The sequence below is a fragment of the Anolis carolinensis genome, chromosome 3, assembly GCF_035594765.1.
Source record: "Anolis carolinensis isolate JA03-04 chromosome 3, rAnoCar3.1.pri, whole genome shotgun sequence".
Taxonomy (NCBI): domain Eukaryota; kingdom Metazoa; phylum Chordata; class Lepidosauria; order Squamata; family Dactyloidae; genus Anolis; species Anolis carolinensis.
In genome coordinates, this window is record NC_085843.1 from 141,542,998 (window position 1) to 141,565,269 (window position 22,272).

General features: G+C 42.7%; 1 protein-coding gene across 1 annotated transcript in view; it reads left to right on the forward strand.

Annotated features, from left to right (window-relative positions):
* The window catches only part of klf12 (KLF transcription factor 12), a 291,369-nt gene that overhangs the window by 255,808 nt on the left and 13,289 nt on the right, over positions 1-22,272 (forward strand). The window lies entirely within an intron of this gene.

Genomic DNA, 22,272 nt, shown 5'->3' on the forward strand with positions numbered 1-22,272 from the left:
TTCAGGATTTATTAACCCAAAAAGATCAATTGAGTAAAGGGTTGGTTTTGTGCATAGAAATTATGGTTACATGGAAAACAACGTGTTTGCACAAAATACACAATTTTCAGCACAAAATTGTTTTTTTAAATGGAAAAGCCAACATTTCCAAACCATTTTTTTACAAGTCCTCAAATGTAAACCAAACGGCTTTCTTTATGTTAAGTTTTGTTATTGGGCTTTTTCTTTATGCAAAGTTTCAATATGTGAAGACACTCTTTCTCACGGAGGACAAAGAAATGTGAGTTGTCTTTGCATTTTGGCAGATAGTTCACTTTCTACATGGAGAAGCAGGGACATATTTCAAGCACCTCATATCTCACAGCTCCCTGACCTCCCCAAACTCAGGGGATATTGGGAGCACTTGGTGTTATCCTGCATCCCTTTCAACATACTGATCTCCATCCATTGACTAATGGAGCTGGCATGTTCCCTTGTGAGGAAATTGTTCCTGCATAAATGTGCCTCATCTTGTGTTCTTTGCTCTGAATATCTTTAATCAAAGTGTTTGCATTGCCCATTTTTCTAATGCCTGTCGCTTTTGAACATTAGCCTAGCAAGGATTCTTTTGTCCCAAATACTTCATTTCCAACGAAATCACAAACTGCCAATCCCATGTATGTTGCAGAGGATTTTCTGGACCAGCATTCTCTGGTTCATTGTAGCCATACCTGGCCTGAGAGTGAACCCTTAGAACACACCCAGTATTTCCACATAGATGCACATTCCTGGGAAGGATTGAGAGTGAGAACGTGACCCATATTTCAAGGAAGCTTCTCCATATCAGCCATCTTCTAACAAACCCCTAGTGTGCTTCCATGGAAACCCAAGGTTACCTGGCAGAGACCTATGGGGTATGTTTAAGAAAAAGAACGATGCCAGTAAGAGTCAATGAACCCACAGTATTTTTTATATGTGAATGCTCTCCGTGGTGGTTTGCCCCACCCATTCTTACAAAACCCGAAAGAGGTTACGAACTCCCTGCTGCTTCATCAAGGGAAGAAAGAAACATGAAGCAACTGGTTGGGAGCCCTTTGGGTTCTAAAATTTCATATGCAGGAACAAAAGGTTTTTCATTGCCCTCTGGGAGCCTGGATGTGCTAGCTATGGCAACTTGTACTGACTTTGGAGGGGCATAATTCTGTGTGGGGAGTGCAATATATGTATTGCCATTGGCTTTTGGATTTTCTAGTTATACTGCCAACCGCATACTAGACACCATAGCTTTGCTCTGATTCAATCCATTCTATAAGACTAACTTTCTGGAAAAATAAAACCATGGAAAGAAACATCGTGGGATCTATATGGTCCTTTTAACCACCTGCATTTGTACGTTTTATTCATGGACTACAACTCTATGCTGACTTAACTTGAAAATAAGCTGTTTTGTTGAAGTCAAGAGAAACTTGTTCCATTAAATGCCCTCCGACATTAAGGTGCATATATTTAGCAGCATTTTGGTTATCTCTGTTCTTATAACAAAAAGGCTCAGATACCATAAATAAAAAAATGATACATTATATTAAGGTAGAGGGGAATAGGGGTGGGGTAGAATAATGGAGATCAAAGCATGGAAATATTACTTTGTTGGTCAACATCTGCATGGGGGCTTCAGATGCAACATTCTGTGTCCACAAGTAGTGTTTTCATGCTCTGACAAAGATCCCATGTGACATGTAGTTATTTTGCTTTGTACTTTTTAACCATTATTACATGCAACAACATGAAAGATTTAAATCCAGTAGGTAATCACAACTGAAGTCAAATCTGTATATATAATAAAAGTGAAAAATGTGTATGTGTGCATGTGGAGGAAGTGTCCACTTGCACAAACGGCCTCCCGCCTCCACAAACAGCTATAGTTCCCACTGAGCAGAAGACACCAATGGCCCTCCCTCCACTGACATGCAGGTTATAGTGAGCGCCATGAGCATGTAGCCCAAACCCTGCCAGTATCCTCCACAAACACCATTCTGCCCCCCCCCCCCAAAGTGAAGGCTTTCATGCAGGGATAATTTCATCCTAGATGTTCTGTTTTTCCTCCACAACGGACATCCCAGGATTCCTTAATTTGCATGACCCCACCTACTGCCTCTTCCTTAATCCTTTCCTATGGCACACAGTTAACAGGGGAATTGATCAGCAACTGAACAAGAGGTTTGGGGAGAATTCACAATGATTTACAAGAGTTGTACTTAACCTACATCCAGAGAGCACTGTTAACCCAACCAACGATGGATATGGACCAAACTTGCCACAGATAATGGGACTTGCAGTACCTTTGCTGATACTGTGACCCCCACCAACAATGGACTGGGACCCAACTTGGCACAGAGAAGCCCCATGACCAACTGAACATATTGCAGGGGTTAGTGGGAATGAACCTTGACTTTGGGAGTTATAGTTCACCTGCATCCAGAAAGCACTGAACCCATCTGACATCAGATCTGGACCAAACTTGGCACACAGACCCAACATGGCCTGGTTTGGGGGTGATTGACCTCCGATCTGAGAGTTGTAGTTCACCCTTATCCAGAGAGTCCTGAACCCAGCCGACAACGGATCTGGATCAAACTTCAGTGATATTACTGACATCCCAAAACAAACAATGCCATCTTCTAATAACCCAGGCACCACCGGGTCCCCAAGCTAGTATTGAATACAAGCATATATACATTTAATAGATGTGTTCTGATTGGGACTAGCTATTGAATTTAGGCAAAATGTTATCACATTGGATGAGCCTATACTTTTTTTTTTTACTCACCAAGCCAAACTAGGCTACTATTTGTGTGATGTAGGAAAAGGCCATAGGTCAGAACTAGAACAACGCACTTGAGGTCCAATTCTTCGTATTTTCACACTGCATTGAAAAGGCTTCTTTCTGAAAATCTTGGCCATCAGTTACAGAACTGAATGTGAATGGTCAAAGTTTAAGTTCAACTAGTCTGCTATAATTCAGATTGTCTGCCATTTAAATGGCCAAAACAAAATGCATTCACAGTTTTACCTGGACCTTTTGGGAATCTGTCATAATTGCAGCACTGATTTTGACATCATCTTATCTTGCATTCATTTCCTAGTGTTTACTTTCTTGCCTAATGTGAAATGTGTTGATTATTTATGCATGATTTAAGGTAGTTAGTGTCTTATATTGGCTATGTATAAATGAATTATGACAGCCCTGTACGCAAAGATGAACAATCTTGCGTAGGAGGAAAAGGAACACAGAAATTTGCCTTACGTAATTTTACCATTCATGCAGTTTGTGATTGAACCATTAGGCATTGCTGCAAAATAATTGAAGAAATGTCTAAACAGTTGTGTATGGCAAGAGTCAATATTTTACTTCATATATTAAGAATCAGGAATAAGAGACCCTTGTCCAAATTATCCCCGGAATACCTCCCACTCAACTCAAAACAAGTGAAATTCAGCAGTAGAGTTGATATGCCAAACCTTTAATTCTGACTTTTATATTTTCCATTTTCCTACTGACTGATTCTAACTCCATTATAAATGGCAGAATGGATTCGACCTGTGAAATTTTATTCACTTGCTTGGGAAATATAACCATGTGATTGCCAAGTTCAAATTTTTCCAATCATGTAGTAGTAATGGGCTTAATCATTTGATTGGGCTAATACATCATTGCAGAACATGCACTTCTTATGGTGATTCAGAGGTGTTTGGAAAAGGTGGAAATCATGTACAGCAGTGGAAAAACTTTGGGAGGATTTTCGCTTTCACAGCAGTCCAGAACACATGGAAATAGAAACCACTAGAGGGCAAACTCTAACAACAAACTACTTCTGGAAACAGAAGTTGAGGCCTTACTTGCGGTTAAGAATTTTCTATTGCAAATGAAAGATGATTAAATTATTCTTCTCTTCATTTCTCACCCCCTTCAAAATGTATGAAGTGGCCATGAAACATCATGAGTAATAAAAAAAGTTATGAAGATGCTATAAAAAAAACTATATGGTCTCATCCCAAAGGGAGAAACTATGACAGATCACATCACCTGTGTTTTGTCAACATAGTTTCTCCTGATTGCTAATAGTGACTCCCCCAAAGAATAACACAGCCCAACAAAAAAAACTTGATGTCTTGTTTTTTAGACTCGGATCATCTGTGGCAATGATTCAGAAAATTGCATTGGATAGACCACATCAGATCTAGTTTCTTAGAAATGGTTATCATGATTTTCTATGGGCAAGCAGATGGCAACTGGTAGATGGCATATGTTCTTTGTCTCAAAAACTAGAGTTGATGGGGGAAACTGGTGCCAATTTGGGAATCAGCAGATTAAATATACCCAGATACAGGCCTAACATTTGAGATACAAAAATGTGTGTTGGCCAGTGTTGTCTGTGAAAAGTTGTACATAGATGCAATCTTGGGATACTACTTACACAATTTTGACCATAACAAAATTGTATGCATTGGTACTTTCCATTTCCCCACCTATATTGTTGTGATAGATGAGCCTCTTATATGAATTTTAACACACAACAAGGTAGTTATATTACTTCTCAATTTGGGCCTAATAGAACATTTTTGCAGATGGAGAAAGATTACAGAAGCTGAAATTTGACAAAACCCTTAACCTGACTGCAAATGCTATCTGAAATTACTATCTCACAACATTTTTTTTGTTCTACTTGGCCATGCATACTTTGAGTGATCATTTGTGATATATTGACTCAAATGCATAGATGATTCATCTTCCCTGCTTGGTCACCTAAAGGGGTTTCCTTTTTGCCCCAAGTGACTAGCCAAATTGTTATTTACAAGCCTACTTAGAATTTTCAAATATTAATTATTTGGGGAATGAAATCTAGGCCTAATAGCATTAATCATATACATAATTCGACCAAAAAAAATAGAATGAAAAGCCAAATATAGCAGACAGCCTGATGACTGAGCACTTTGGTGTGGTAATCAAATGTACTGATGACTTCCACAATTGAAATCATGACACATTCATACTTACCACACATCAGTCCTGAATTTGAAATCGGTATTAGGAAGAATTACTATGTCTGTCTCTGCACTTTTATTCTGTATTAGTACTATTTTATACCTTTAGTGCCTTCAGTGCACATAGTGTGATGCTGTAAAATACATCCTTGCAAGCTTGTATTTCCTTGTGCCGCAAATCATAGAGCTAGATCTTGTCATTTAAGATGAAAAAGTGATGTGTCCACATATATCTCCTTGAAAGATTCAGATTTCAAAACTGGTATTTCACAAATTGCAGAATGAGACACAATCTGGTCACACTGCGAATCTGTAAATAGAATGCAATTTTGAACAAGAACATGAAACAACTACTAAATAACCAGAACAAATAAAACAATTGGCATTTGAGAACAATAATGTTGGCAAATAAGACAAAATATAGAATGGGGTTTCCAGACTGTATGGCCATGTTCTAGCAACATTTCCTCCTGACATTTTGCCTACATCTATGGCTGGCATCTTCAGAGGATCTTTAGAATCTACAGAGTAAAAGATTATAGTGTACGTGACTGTATAGCCTCGATATGTTGTCATATTGTTTAGGATAGATGGATCATGTGTAGTGAATAGTTTTCCCCGTGGGCACAATGGATATCTTTTCCTGTGACATGTGATGGTATCTCGGGCTCCTGACTTGTGCTTGGAGGCATTACTAAACATGTCAGAAATGCAGTCTTATTCCTATGAGACTGCAAGTCCATCCTGAGGTCCAAGATGTTTCCTTTTTAATAAATCGGAGGCACCTGCAAAGAAAGGGTGGCAGAGAACTGCTGTCGTTTTGTTTAGTCTGGGCCTGTTCAAACTCTGCATTCCTCAGAGTCCGCTGTTTCTCCAGATAGTATTTGAATAAGAAATGGCACCTGTCATTAGTCTTTGTTCACATTTTCCCCCTTTGAATAGCTGGAAACCCAGGTAAGGCCATGACTTTGACATGAAAAATAAGTTCGACTTGTTCTGTGACCTTTAAGCACCATTCCGTGCCTTTTGTTTTCTTAAGAACGGTTTAATACTATTTGTCTACTCTACCTTATAGAAATTTGCTTGCCTGGTAATCCTATCATTTGACAGAATGGAGACAAGTCATTCTTTCTCACTAATCCTTTAAAGGGCTGGTCTTCATACTGCAGACTCCGGCTGCCTTTATGGCAAATGCTATGCATTCATTGAGGCCACAGGCACCAGCATTTTGTCCCACAACAACCTTGTCAGGATGAAAGGTTACATCATCAAGTTCAAGTCATTGACTTTTTGAAACACCAACACCACAAAATTCCAATAATTTGAGTAAAACAATTAAATGCTGCTTTCTATACATTCTTCAGGCACAGTGAGGCAGCTGATTGAGGTATCATAAAGGATGGCAGTTTTGCCATTTATTACACACCCAGAGTGTAAACATTTGAGAGATTTGCCAAGTGTCTTGGATTTTCTGCAAAATACATGTTTTGTCCCCCATTAACGATAAACGTTATGCCTTGTGAATTGGCTGCATGTTATCTGTCCCAAAGTCAACAAAGTTTTAATGTAAACAGATAGAACACAGGGTTGTTGTATGTTTTCCGGGCTGTATGGCCATGTTCTAGAAGTATAGAAGATAGAACACAGTTTATATATATATCAGAATTCATGAAACAGATGAATACCAGCATCTGTTTATAAGACACCTACCATAACAAATAAAGAATTGGTGACCATGAACTATATATGCTTGTTTGCTTAGATAGCTTAAGACTGTGCCATCGTGAATGGCATGATTTTGCCTAATTCTGAAAAGCAGATCCAGAAAACACTAGCCAACAGCAGGAGTTTGATGCATGGGTTAGGGTATTAAAGAAACCCCTGCCAAGGCTTGCATTCTATGGATTTATGTCTAATTTGAAACAAGTGAGCCACAATCTGGGTAAAGGTGCAATGACCAGAAGAAATCTCTGTGTTCAGGAAGGCAACCTCTGTTCAAGTTGCCTCAAAAACACTAGACCCATCTTTTCCCATTAGGCTGTGGATGCAGGTTAATTAATGTACTCTACTGCTGACTTTGCAGATGTGGTCATAAAGATTTGATCATAAAGTATACGTGAATGCACATACAAAAACCCCAAAGAGTTATTGCTCTACACTGTAGGTCTGACATGGTGCCCAGATAGAAAGATTCCCACGTTTATACTCCCACAACAGTGCGCTCAGAGGGAAGCTGTCCATCTATTGTGCATGGTCTCTGGGTTGTTATGAAAAGATTTGCTGGACTGACCGTTGGCCTTCTAAATAGTAGTATGTGTGTGTTTATGTCTGCGTGTGTGGCACACGGGAATTCTGATGGTTTCATTATGTTCAAAGAATAAGATTTCCCCAAAGTCCAGATTATTGCTTCATCTATTGCCTTTGAGAACTGCAGCCCACATGCATTCCTAGGACAACGTTAAGAGCTTGCCTGCACAGCTGCATGGGAGCTGGGTTTAATATATATTTCACAGATCGTTCATTTTGGACATTGGTAAACTGGACAAATTTAAATTACCGCTTCATGACCCATTGAGCTGATCAGGATAACAATAAAAACCACTGGAAGTACTTGTACTTGTGTGGTAATTTCTCAGAGAGTCTTCTTTAGTAGGGTAGTTCTAGGGCTATCTCAAGACATTTTGCTGCCTTGACCAGAAGAGAAAATGATCATTTTTTTTACTGAAATCAAAATGCATTCATGCCTAAAATTAGCAAAGTGGGCATGGTACACATACCACAATCACTTCTCCCCGTTCCTGGTTGTATAACTGCATGAATAGCAAACTAAGCAACATCATTACTTGGAGTGCCACCCAAACTCTGTTGCCTTAGCCAGCCGTCCTACACTCCCTAATGGTAGGACTTGTTCAACAGCAAATGCTCAAGCAAACATTTCAGTTGATGTGACCATTTCAGTAGTCGTTCCCTTACCCACTCCTCTATAGCCTCCCCACATCTTTCCTGTCTCTTTTGCAACCTATGTAAACTCTCAATATCTCCTTTGAGAGGAGGGCAAGGAGCCCCCTAGAGCAGATTTCTGAAGGCGTCAAGACGACGGACTATGATTTTGGGCAACTAGAAATCTACTCATATGAGAATTGGTTTCAGTGACTGTATTGCTCAGGACAGTATCATGTTTTATCATGTTTAATCTGACTCAACAAAGCATAACATGTTGCAATGATTCTTTCTTGGGTGACTAGCAGGTAAGAATTACCTTTTGATCAAAGAATTCTTAGCTTCAGATACTAGCTTCCCCTGAACATGTGTTGTTGTAACTGGCTAGATAGCAGGCAGGACATATTTTTATTGGGAACAGCAGTGTTACCATAAGTAGCTTTTCAGGTAATCTCGATACAAAGAGAACTATCCAGTATTTCTCAACAGGAAACTCTCAGAACAACTTTGTTTGCATGTAGGTTGTAACCAGACAGGTGTGGCCTGTGAGACATGCTTGCCACTTAGTATTAGAACAAACAGCCAGGTTCATAGCTTTATCTTTAAAATGCAATACACACTTTTGCATAGAGATATATAGTTCTTCCAGTATGATCTGAGGAATTTGCATCACCTTGTTTTGGTAGGTATCAGGAAATTCACTTGACATTATCTGAATTAAAGTTGAATTCGTTTATGACTTCAAAGAAGCAAAAGGTTTGGTTTCACACCAAGTGCCATGCAAAATGCTCCAAAACAAGCAATTTTCCAGATTTGCTGATAGGTTTTGGATTTGATCAAAATATTCATAATCTTCTCCTGTTTTGCAAAAATGGTTCATGAATATGCATCCTAAAGCAAAAATACAGAAATGTCAAATATTTTGTCTTTGGTTCCATCAGCTAGCATGCCATATGGATTCCTTTTTGTGCCACAGTCAAATGTAAAATAGTAAAATCTATTCTCACAGACTGGGGCCTTAACATTAAACCCATTCAGAATAGTGAAAAAAATATTTTGGTTCCAGAATCCTTGAACTACAGTGCTGCAATTCTTGCTTGGAAACCATATCAGTTGATCTATTATATGTTTGCAATCTGCATATTTAAATATTTAAGAGATTTCTAGACAATGTGTGCATGAAAAAGCAGTTTCAAATATAAAAAACACAATTCATCCTTACAATCAAAACATGTCATGATATCACATAGCACCCAAAAACAATAGCACAGAGCCTGCACAGGGCCTTACAGACTGCAAACAGTCTGTAAGATGGTGAAATGAGTATAACATGAGAAATGATGAAACTGGGAAGAATATTAACCCTTAAGGTAAGAATAACTCTCTTCCCATCAGAGGAATAACAGGCATTCTTCCTTTAGTTTCCTGGTGTACTGTTCATCATTTCATAATTTGCCTAAGGTTCTTATGAGTCAGTGCTAGAAAAAGGAAGTGAATTTGCCATTTCATCTTTTGGGACTATGCCCCAAGAGCAGCAATACTGTATGATGAAGATACCATGCAGTTCTTAGATGCCTTCACTCTTAACGTTAGGGAAAACATGAGATATAACTAAAACAGAGGAGGAAGAGGTTCCAGAAATTTGCTTAATATATAGGCACTAAAACACCCTTTATTTGCATATTTTGCTATTACTGTAATACCAAAAGCCCCAAGTTCAATTACTTCTGCAAACAGATTTGATGACTCAGTCCATTCACATGTTATCACATATTGGTGTACTTGAAACATATTAAATTAAAGGTTACTCATGTTATCAAATGACTCAAGATGCCGTTCTTTATGGTAATGCTGGGCACCTAAATCCAATTATTAATCCCAACTTGAATTAATGGAATTTATATGTGTGTTATCACATCCCCATTGACTACATGGGCCAACTCTGATTGGTGCAGATTAGCCTTAGACAGTCTCTATCCCTTTCATGCAGTTCATGTTGTGATGGAGTCTTCAAGTAGAGATCCTACTAGCTGTATTAGAAGAGGCAGGAAAACTGCTCGTGAGCAAGACTCTGATGAGGAGCAACAAAGGAAGAGAATCCGGGAAATACTTATGGAGCCCTCTGATGATGATACCTTTGAGGGTTTTGAAGGGGATTGTGGGACTGGGAGTCAGGAGGATGGTATGTCAGATTCTGGGAGTGAGGTGATGGATTGGACTAAGGTTCAGGAGATCCGGGAGATTCTTGAGGAGCCCACAAGCAGTTGTACAGTTGAGGGATGGCACAGAGAAGATACAGATGGATCCTGGGGAGTTATGGGTTTGGATAGAAGGTGGTCTGGCTGGAGAGATCGTAGAAGGGCTGCAGCTGGAGGTGGGGCGTTGGGTGACTCCAGCTCTGATGAGGATTTGCAGCAAACAGCTGTGGATGGGGCATTGGCTGGCTCAAGTTCAGAGGAGGATTTAGAGATAAAAGTAAGTTTGTTGCTAATGTAACTTTGCAATCGGCAAGGTGTTTTGTTGGGCGCTTTTCGGGATCTCTGTTTCAGAAGACGTGTTTGGAAGACTGCTTTGGGACGTAAGTGTTAACCCGGGTTTTTAGTGGCAACAGGGGCTGGCATTGTGTGGGTTTGCACTGGATTGTCTTGTGTTGGTTTTATGCATTAGCTGCCGGTTTGCCTCCGTCGCTTTTGCTCTTTGTGTTTACCTTGGACTGGAATTCGGTGATTGTGACTTCTTCATGACAACCTGGACTGGAATTCGGTGACTGTGACTTCTCCCTGACGACTTGGACTGGAACTTGACGCCTGCGACTTCTCCCTAACGACGCGGTCCGGACGTGGCAGCTGTGACTTCTCCTTTACAACGTGATTTTACTTTAGCAACGTTTTGGGGCATTGTGTGGCCGTTGGTCACTGTGGGTTACTGCTGGTAGCTTTCATGTGTTTGTTTAGCTCCAACCAGCTGGTGGAGCGAGTTTCCAGCCTTTTCAACTAAGTTTGTTTTAATCTGGATTACTTCCCAGGATAATCCAAATGATATCCCAAGTTTGGGTCTTTTGAGTTCTTTTTGGACATTGTTACCTCACACTGAAGAGAAAGTGTTTTGAGCCTCCTTTTGGTTGTTTCTTAGGCTCTTTTGTGTTGTTTTTGCATAAACTGAGTTGTTTATATTAGCTGGCGTCTGACTCGTAACAGTTCACATGTGCGAACATTGATATAATTTCTACATGATTTTACAACTTCACAGAGGTCCTGTGGTTGTCAACTCAATATGGCAGCCTGGGCATACAAAAACGTTTTACACGTTTCAGCTCATTGCCCTCGTTTTCTATATTTCTGTTGAATGTGATCTAGCATACCTGAAGTGGCCTGGAATTTGTGGGATTTTCTTCATATAATAGTACCTTGTGAAGCTTCCAAAATGCATGTGTGGGTGCCCCATCATTGCCTGCATCCATGAGGAAGGTCTTTGTCTTGTGTGCCATGTCATATATATCTGTTCTGCTGATCAACAGAATACAAGCAGGCTTCCTCATGCATAGATGAAGGACCTCTTCACACTGGGCTTTTTTGGCCCCGTTCTTCTGCTTGTTGATGGGTCCTGCCGAGCATCATCAGACAACAAGGGCTTGGTTTCACTCAAATGGCTTCTGAAGGGGGGGGGAAGTATCCCGAGATGCTCCCTCCGCCACCACAGAGAGGAAAGTGTTTTTCAATGGAGCTACCCACACTTTCCTCTCCTTTTCCCCATATGATGGGGAAGTGGTAATGGGGCAACTCATTATCACACTTTTGCCCATCTGATGAGGACAAGGTGCAATCCGCCTTGTCCCATCCCATCATATGATGGGGAAAAGAGGGAGGGCTGCTGGGCACCATAAGGTGCCCTGCAGCCCTACCCTTTCTTCGGCAACTGCCGGTGAAATGGCATGGCCCCAGGGGCTGCATGAAGAGGTCCTATATGAAAACAGAAACCTTCATCATAAGACTCAACCCTCACTAGATGTATCTTTAGCTCCAAGTGTAGAAATATATTGTGTTGCCATACAATATAGGTGTAACTTCCTCTAATAATGTATGTACATTCACATATATGTGCATAGTTTCAAATGCTATTGAAGACATTGCTTTCTTATGCTACCCCAACTGTGTGAGAGCCACTATACAGTGGGTCCTTCCAGCTCCAGTATGAGAAGGCCTATGGCATGCCCGTTTTGGAAACTGATACATCATGTGGGAAAACAATGTAATAATTTGGCCTCTTCCAGTGTGGCTTTCCCTATTTCCAGTGAGGGGGGGGGCAGGAAAGAGCTGTGCTGGAGCAACTCTTACACAGTCACAGAATATCTCTGGGGTAAGATCTATAGTCCAGTCTTGCAACTAGGAGTATACCATCATTCAAAAAAAGGAGAAGTAGCAGGTGCTTCATTCATTGTCCCATCTCGACAATGCTATATGCTTGTAACCTAGGAGGTTATATAAATTAGGAAAATCTATATTCTATGAAAATACATTTATTGACCATGAAAACGGTTTATTTTGGGCAAAACCCAAAATACAGCTGGTATATTTGTACAGCTATTATCTAGGTATTCTCATCCCACTTGCCAAGTGAATGGAAGAGTGGTGCATTAATCAAATATTTGCCTTTAATTTGGTTAAGTGGCCATGTACTTTAATTAGATTTTGTTGAGACCTAAGGTCATGCTTGAAGTTTAATCTTTGCTTTTCTTTACCAAGTTGAGAGAAAGATGGGTGTGGTGAAAATCATTTAACAACAGTAATTAATGGCAAATTCAGCATATGGACATGTTCAGTGGTTGTTCTGGGAAAATGTTAAATATTTATATTATAAATAGCTGCTAAAATGACTAAGATCTTCTTTGGTTCCAAATCAAAGCTGTGAGTTATGATTTATTATAGCTTAGCCTTTTGCTGCCAACTATAACTATCTTTACCCAATCTTCAATTTGATTGAAAAGTGGAGCTCAAATCAAAGGATGATTTGCAGTACAGTACAGTCAGGAATCACAGAGATGTTAAGGCCTATTATGATCCTACCAAACAAGAAAAAAGTTCTAATTGTCTGTCTGAGAAACCTCATTATAGCAGAAATCATAAGAGTCCAATGGAAGAGAAAGCAGAACTCAACCAAGTTACTTTTTGGACTATCTTTCCTAAAAACTCCCATTTGTCATGGTTAATGACAATATTGTCTGAGGAATACTGTGTGTTGTAGACAAAGAAATGAACTTTTTCAAGCTTGTGGGGGAAAGGGATCCAGCTGTTTAAAGGCCCTTCTGCTAGTTCCTATGAAAAATCTAATAGGGTAGCTAACCAAAGGAAAGTTGAGCATTCTAGTCAATAGTAGGAAGGGCCACAGAGTAAACTTTTAGTAATGGAAAATGCAAACATATGGTCCATTATTTAGCACAGATCTAAGCACTTTGAATCCCTGTGTTGGAAACATACTTTGGATTGTGGCCATAACATAGAGGAGCAGAACAAAAGGTGAGGCACAGCCTCAAAGTAGTAATTTATTGCTACATGTAATCTGTTATCCAGGGCAAAGAGTCATTGTATCTTTCATAGTACACAATTAGTTCACCCAAAGAAGGGTTTTTAAAATATATATATATTCCTATTGAAATATGTTGGACAATTTCCTTGTAATGATAAATTACTACAGTTCAGCAGGGTCTGCCCCTCCTTTTGTTCTTTTTAGATCTGATGCTTCTCTTCCTTTCTCAGTGTAAAAAAAGTCCTGCCAAGCAAGGAAGGGCTCTAGGAGCCTGGAATACTTCATGCCTTTTCTCTCATTTTAGAATTTGTAAAGCATTCTGTAGCAAATACACTGGAACCATGTACAGCAAATTAAGAGAACAGAATAAAAATTACAATTGAAATGTATTAACAATACTATGTCTGGAGTTTGTCAGGAAATGTTTGCTTAAAAGGTCATCAAGGACCAAAAACAAGGTTGTAAGAGGCTGAACATCAGAATGTATCCTCCAACTCCCCTGATTTCACAGGAACAGTCTCAATGAACCCTGTGTCATCCAACTTATTGGGCTTTTAAAATATCCCAATTCTCTTTCTCTCTTTGTACTCTGTCTACTTCAGTTAGTGCGTACTGAAACCAGAGTGCACAAATAGTTTGCCCTCCATTAACTCAGTAGGGCAGGAAACAGAATCTTTCCTTTTCCAGTAGGCTTTGGTCAAAGCGAGCAGTCACAGCTTTGACCAAATGAATAATCCTTGCCACCTTAAGCACTGTTTTGCTTGGCCACATGGGTCTTGGTTTTCATCTGTGAAAAGTTGGAGAATATGTTAATACTTAAAGCAATTCTCTGACTGAGCAGATATCAGACCATGTAGACTCAACCAGCAATAGGTCTTCAAAAACCAGATTTAGAAAGATGAGAAAGGGTACTGTATCGGCATTTGGAATTCAGCCAAAAAATAACCATGCTGGGCCTCTTGACAGATATTATCCATTTGTACAACATTGAACATCCATATGCAGAGTCCTTCTTCAACCCTGCTTATTGGATGACAGAGAGGTACTGCAGGCCTTCTGCCCAAGTCCCATTATATGCAGTGGCATAGTAAAATTGTATCCCTTATCTAAGATAGCAGAATCAAGGTCTGCTTTTAAAATATTTTATATTTTCAAGCCATGATTGGTTGAATTCAGGGATATGAAATCAATCACTAAAGAGGGCTATCTGTATTAGAAAACCACACTCATCTTTCTCCATCATACCTACATGTGTTTAATCTAAAACTATAACTGCCCAAAGAGAATTCAATTAAAAGTTAATTTTCCTTGTGCATTTCCTTGTGCACTCTTGTCTAGAAAATCTTAATCTTCTTCTGTTCCATTGAGATAGACTGTATATAGATCTATTTTTAATAATTTTGGTTTAAACATATCAGATTACTTGCATTAAGATTTTTGCAGGTCATATTACCATTCATTACCCTCTTCAGTTCTCTTGGGGTTCCTTCATCCCTAGATTTCTGGTTGTGTACCTTCTTCTAAGTCAAATGAGAGGCTCTATGTATGGCATGGTTGACCAGCTGTTTGTGGTGAGGGTATATTGCAGTACATTTCAACATGTGTTTTCTTGAGTAATATCCAGGCATTTGTCTGTCCGTGACTCAGTACTTGCCCATTTTCATGCTGCCAGCTGCCACATTCATAGGCCTAATGCCATGGTCACCTAAATATGAATAAAAACATCCAACTGTCTATTCACATTTTAATTTTACTGAGGATAGAGGAAAGGGGAATCCTAGCAATGTCACAGCTCACACCGTGGTTGCTTTTAGCATATTGTGGTCATTCGTTAAACCTGACATACTCAGAAGCAACTGTTTCACAGACAACTGGAGAATCATAATGACAGAAATCTTTATTTATCTGATGATTATAACACTGTTTTATTGAATTTCATTATACTACAATAAAGAAAGCTGGCATGGAAAGGAATACCTGACCAACTTCTGTGGTGGCAAGAAAGGTAGAAGGTAGAAAGGAATTGAAGTTTATCTTTAGTCGCCAGGAATGTTTAAGGTCAGGGAATGCTATCTAGCTTATTGACGTGAACAAGATTTTCCTGATGCAGTTTTGTGATGCCTCATGGGTTTTGTAGTCCTGTGCCTAGTGTCACCGTGACAGATGAGGATGAAAACATGGGGTTTTCACAGCCAGAGCCAGAGTTTTTCCAGATGCCTGAGGTTCTTGTCCAAGAACCAATTAAAACTGACCTTGATCAACGCTCACCTCCCTTCGCTAGAAAGCAATCCTTCTCGGCAGATAGGGGAGTGAGAGAGAGAATTCGGAGGAGTGCCCGAATTGCTGCCAAGCAAGAGACTGATTAGCCATGTTTCCCCTGGGAAAATCCAGTGAGTCTCACACCTGCAAGTTGGGTTTCGTTCCCTGTTCTCTAGGGAAAGAGAACGCTGGACGCCTGTTTGGCGGGAAATGAGACCCAGATAAAAGTATCGGGCTCTGTTGATTCTTTGCGGAGACAACAGCTCAGCTTTGGGAGTGAATTCCATGTTTCCAGCCTAGTGTGGACTTCGCTAAGTCCACAATCCAGTTTCCATGCCTCGCCTGCTCAAGTCTCCAAGAATTACCTCGCTTTGTCCTTAGTCACGGATTTTGTTCTTAGAATCAAGTTTTAGACTACCTTGCCTCGTTTTGAACCACGGACCTTGTTTCCTAGATTCAAGCCTTGTTCCCAGCTTCCTTGTGGATTTAACCTTGTGCCTTGAAAGACCTTGGACAATTCCCCTCACTATTGCCTGGCAATAGTGAGTGTTTCAGTAATGGATTTTATCTTTGAACTCTAATATCATTTATTGGACAAACTATTCCTGGACTATTTTAGACCTCATTTGAAAGGTCTGTTTCCGGACTATATTCTTTACTTGCTTTTATCCTTCTTATATATTTCCTTAATAAAGATATTAGATAGTTTTATTGGCCTCCGTGTCTGGTTCTTGGTGCTCCGCTGCCTTGGTGTGTGACAGTTTGTCTCCGCCACCCCAAAGCACCAAGCAACCTAGGCCAATATGTTGGTGACACCAGGAGCCGGAGCGGCCGCGCCGTCAGGCAGCTACACCATTTCCCAGGACGAGTTTAACCGGATCCGAGACAAAATCCGGGAGCAAGAAGGAGAGATTCGGGGCTTGAAGGAGCGAGGAGCCCATCTCCCTGCTTTGGCTCTGCCAAACAAGTTCTCCGGGGAAGCCTCCAAAGTTCACGCATTCCGCCGCCAGTGTATGGCGTACCTAGAAGCCCGCCACACGGAGTTCCCTCGAGAAGATCTCAAAGTGGCGTGGATTTACAGTCTCCTAGATGGACCTGCGGCCACATGGGCAACAGCCCTCTACGATGCGGGCTCCACGTACCTGGCTACCGCGCAGCAATTCTTGGCTCACCTACGAAATACCTGGGGAATTGAGGATGATCAAGAGGCGGTTGGCCACAAACTCCGGCGCCTTTTTCAAGGGGACAGACCGCTATCACGGTACATAGCCGAATTCCGGGTGTTAGCTCAAAACACCGGCTGGAATGACATAGCCCTCAGAGGACAGTTTAGTGAGGGTCTCAACCATGAGATGCAGGAAGAAATCTCCAAGGTGGAACCCCCAGATTCCCTTGAGAGACTCATTGCCCATTGCTTACGGGTGGAAGTTCTCCTTGCCAATAAGAGGCAGTGGCCAGGGTGGAAGAGCCGGACCAAAACCCCCTTCCACCGCCAGCGTCCAGCCTCGCCCCGTTTGGAGACCACCGCCACCAGGCCCCAATCCCTTGGGAAGCAAAGACGAGCCGATGCAGCTGGGCAACGTGCGCCCTAGGTTGGATGTGGCAGAAAAGGCCCGCCGACAGCATTTGAACCTATGTTGGTACTGCGGGAATGGGGGCCACTTCGCCAGAGAGTGCCCAGCGAAGAAGAAGCCCCCTACCCGTTTGGCAGCGGCGTCATCCGCAAGCGCGGAGGCTACTGAGGCAGCCGAAATGAAGCCGGCGGGGGAAGACAGCGACCGGGTGTAGATGGGCTCGCCAACCCGGTCAAAGATTCCACTCAAGAGCCGCAAATGGGAGTCCTTTTCCTTCTAGTGGTCATACTGTGGTCAGTCAAAAAGGGGCCCGTCATGGTCCATGCCATGATAGACTCTGGGGCAACCAACAACTTCATTGATAGAGACTATGCTAACTCACTGGGATTACAATACCATGATTTCAAGAATGCCCGGGTGGTGCAAGCCATCGATGGCCGCCCCCTGAAGACGGGACCAGTAAGCCAATGGACCGAGCCCACTCGGATGTGGATAAGGGAACATATGGAAGAAATCTCTTTCTTCGTCACTGAAGTCCCCCACTTCCCCGTGATTTTGGGAATCCCCTGGCTGACTCTCCATGACCCAAACATCTCCTGGTCTAGCAGAGAACTCCAGTTTGCTTCAAAATACTGCCAGAACCATTGCCTAGTAGCCAAGATCTGTCAAGCCACGGACACAGAGCCCATCATTACCCTGCCCAAGAAGTACTCAGACTTCTGGGACGTTTTCAATGAGAAAGAAGCCGAGAAATTACCCCCACATAGACCTTATGATTGCACCATTGATCTCATTGAGGGGGCCCCAATTCCGCGAGGACACCTCTACTCCCTGACTGAACCAGAGCAAGAAGCTCTCAGGGAATTTTTGGAGACAAACCTCCGCAAGGGGTTCATCAGACCCTCTCAATCCCCGGCTGCATCTCCAGTGTTGTTTGTGAAAAAGAAGTCAGGGGAACTACGTCTTTGTGTGGACTATAGGGCTCTGAACAATATCACGAAGCGGAACCGCTACCCATTGCCGCTAATCTCAGACTTATTGGACCAACTTCGAGGAGCCAAAGTTTACACCAAGCTGGATCTTCGCGGGGCTTATAATCTGATTCGCGTGAGAGAAGGAGATGAATGGAAAACGGCTTTCCAGACCAAATTCGGATTATACGAAACGCTAGTTATGAATTTCGGTTTATCAAACGCACCCGCAACATTCCAACATTTTGTCAACAATATCTTCCAGGACTATTTGGACCGCTTTCTAGTCATATATTTGGACGATTTTTTGGTGTATTCAAGGTCACAAACAGAGCATGATCAGCACGTCAGGATGGTGCTGCAACGCTTGCGAGACCACGGATTATATGCCAAGTTGGAAAAATGTGCCTTTGATTTGAAAGAAGTAGACTTCCTGGGATACCGCGTCTCGCCACTAGGGCTGTCCATGGATCCGGCGAAAGTTTCAGCCGTGTTAGAATGGCGGGCGCCAACTAACAAAAAGGAAGTACAGCGCTTCTTAGGATTCGCTAACTATTACCGTAAATTTATTCCAGACTTTGCCTGCTGGACACATCCAATCACCAGTTGCATCCGAGGGAAGCGGCCATTCCGCTGGACAGAGCAAGCTGAAAAGGGGTTCCAGCAGTTAAAGCGATTATTCATGACCCAGCCAATTCTTCAACACCCTGACCCAAACACCCCTTTTGTTGTCCAAGCAGATGCCTCTGATGTGGCAGTGGGGGCCGTGTTAATGCAGCCAGTGGGAGAACATCTCCACCCTTGTGCCTATTATTCCCATCAGCTAACAGTCCCAGAGAGGAACTACACCATCTGGGAAAAGGAGCTCCTAGCTATCAAGGTAGCCTTCGAGAATTGGAGGCACTGGCTCGAAGGAGCCAAGTTTCCAATTGAAGTTCATACTGACCACCGGAATTTGGAGCACTTAAGGACTGCCCGGAAGCTAAACCAAAGGCTGCAACGTTGGGCTTTGTTCTTTGAACGTTTTGACTTCCGGATCCATTATGTGACTCCTGCCCAGACCAAGCAAGCCGATGCCCTATCACGGAAGCCGGAATACGCAGCAGGGCGTAAAGACATCCCAGAGACCCAGTTGTTACAACCCGAGAACTTTGCCTCACTCACGGTGGGAAATACCAAATCCACTTCAGCTGAACCAGCTTCATCTAGTACAAAATCCACATCCACGGACTCTCTTTCTACCCAAGAGATCAGGACCAGTCAACAGACAGACGCCTGGGCCCAAGAACAGATCCAACGAGGAATACAGTTCCCATTTTCACTTAAAAATGGATTATTATGCTACAGGAATCATGTTTATGTTCCTCCAGGAGCCGGAAGGGAAAAGGCTCTCAGCTTGTGCCATGACAGCAAACCTGCTGGACATTTTGGACTGTTCAAAACCATGCATTTGATCTTGCGGGATTTCTGGTGGCCCAGGATTCGCAAGGACGTAGAAAACTATGTCAATTCTTGCCCTACATGCCAGCGTTCCAAGACACGAAGAGAAAAACCTTCAGGACTTTTGCATCCCCTTCCCACCCCCTCTCGGCCTTGGGAGATAATTTCAGCGGATTTCATCACGGACCTACCACCGTCCCTTGGATTCACCACGATCCTAGTGGTGGTGGACCTTTTTACCAAGATGGCCCATTTCATTCCTTGTGAGGGGCTCCCCACAGCCAAAGAGACCGCAGACCTATTCCTTCAGCATGTATTCTGACTACATGGCCTGCCCAAGAGTCTGGTCACAGACCGAGGATCTCAGTTTACCTCCCGTTTCTGGAGGGCCCTTCAGAAACTATTGGGCATTGACTCTCGTCTTTCCTCAGCTCACCATCCTCAGACGGATGGGCAGACTGAGCGCACTAATGCCACTCTGGAACAATATCTTCGTTGTTATGTCAACTACCAACAGGACAATTGGGCATCCTTATTACCGCTTTCAGAGTTTGCATTTAACAATGGTGTCCAGAATTCAACCAAAGAAGCCCCGTTCTTTGTAAACTACGGATTTCATCCCCGTTTCTTCCCTCCCATTGTGGAAACCTCAGAAGTCCCTGCAGCGGAGAATTGGTTACAGGAACTCACAGCAATGCAAGAACTCCTGCACCAACAACTTGACCAAGCCAAGGAGGACTATAAACGTCATGTTGACAGCCATCGCCAGCCCGGCCCCGAGATCAAGGTAGGAGACCGGGTTTGGTTGTCCACTCGCTTTTTGCCCTCCCACCGCCCCTGTCGGAAATTAGATGCCCGCTTCATTGGTCCATACACCGTAGTGGCGCAACTTAACCCCGTGACTTTCAAACTCCAACTTCCGCGTTCCATGCACATTCATTCGCTGTTCCACCGTTCCCTCCTCCTTCCGGCGGATGGTGTCCACCCCGATGTGAACCGGCCACCCCCCGCCCCCACTTTGGTGGACGGGGAAGAGGAATTTGAGGTCCAGGACATTTTGGATTCACGTATTCATCGCTGCCGCCTTCAGTATCTGATTGATTGGGTGGGCTATGGACCGGAAGAACGCTCTTGGGAGGACGCTTCCACTGTCCATGCTCCTGACTTAGTCCAACCCTTCCACCAGATATACCCTTCCAAGTCGCAGCCCCATGGATCTCGGGGAGCGGGCCCGGTTGGGGAGGGGCTTGAGGGGGGGATAGTGTGATGCCTCATGGGTTTTGTAGTCCTGTGCCTAGTGTCACCGTGACAGATGAGGATGAAAACATGGGGTTTTCACAGCCAGAGCCAGAGTTTTTCCAGATGCCTGAGGTTCTTGTCCAAGAACCAATTAAAACTGACCTTGATCAACGCTCACCTCCCTTCGCTAGAAAGCAATCCTTCTCGGCAGATAGGGGAGTGAGAGAGAGAATTCGGAGGAGTGCCCGAATTGCTGCCAAGCAAGAGACTGATTAGCCATGTTTCCCCTGGGAAAATCCAGTGAGTCTCACACCTGCAAGTTGGGTTTCGTTCCCTGTTCTCTAGGGAAAGAGAACGCTGGACGCCTGTTTGGCGGGAAATGAGACCCAGATAAAAGTATCGGGCTCTGTTGATTCTTTGCGGAGACAACAGCTCAGCTTTGGGAGTGAATTCCATGTTTCCAGCCTAGTGTGGACTTCGCTAAGTCCACAATCCAGTTTCCATGCCTCGCCTGCTCAAGTCTCCAAGAATTACCTCGCTTTGTCCTTAGTCACGGATTTTGTTCTTAGAATCAAGTTTTAGACTACCTTGCCTCGTTGTGAACCACGGACCTTGTTTCCTAGATTCAAGCCTTGTTCCCAGCTTCCTTGTGGATTTAACCTTGTGCCTTGAAAGACCTTGGACAATTCCCCTCACTATTGCCTGGCAATAGTGAGTGTTTCAGTAATGGATTTTATCTTTGAACTCTAATATCATTTATTGGACAAACTATTCCTGGACTATTTTAGACCTCATTTGAAAGGTCTGTTTCCGGACTATATTCTTTACTTGCTTTTATCCTTCTTATATATTTCCTTAATAAAGCTATTAGATAGTTTTATTGGCCTCCGTGTCTGGTTCTTGGTGCTCCGCTGCCTTGGTGTGTGACAAGTTTCCCCAGATATTGTTGGACCTGATATCATCCCTGTCTAACCTGGCAAGTGGTTAAGGATGATTGGACTTTAGATCCTTCCAGAGATCTAAGTTGGAAGAACAGTTTTGCTTTTTGCTTGGTGGGGACGAGAGGGGGCCTTCTCCGTCGTGGCCCCCCGGCTTTGGAACTCGCTCCCTAGAGAGATCAGGCAGGCCCCTACCCTCCTCTCCTTCCGTAGGAGCTTAAAAACCTGGCTCTTTCAAAAGGCCTTTGATACTTAATTTGGTGTTGGACTGATCTATCTGCCCATTTTAGAATAGCCCCATTCTCGAGGTGTTGCCAATGCTATATTGCACTTTGTCCATTTCAACTGTGAAATTACCTTCCCCAT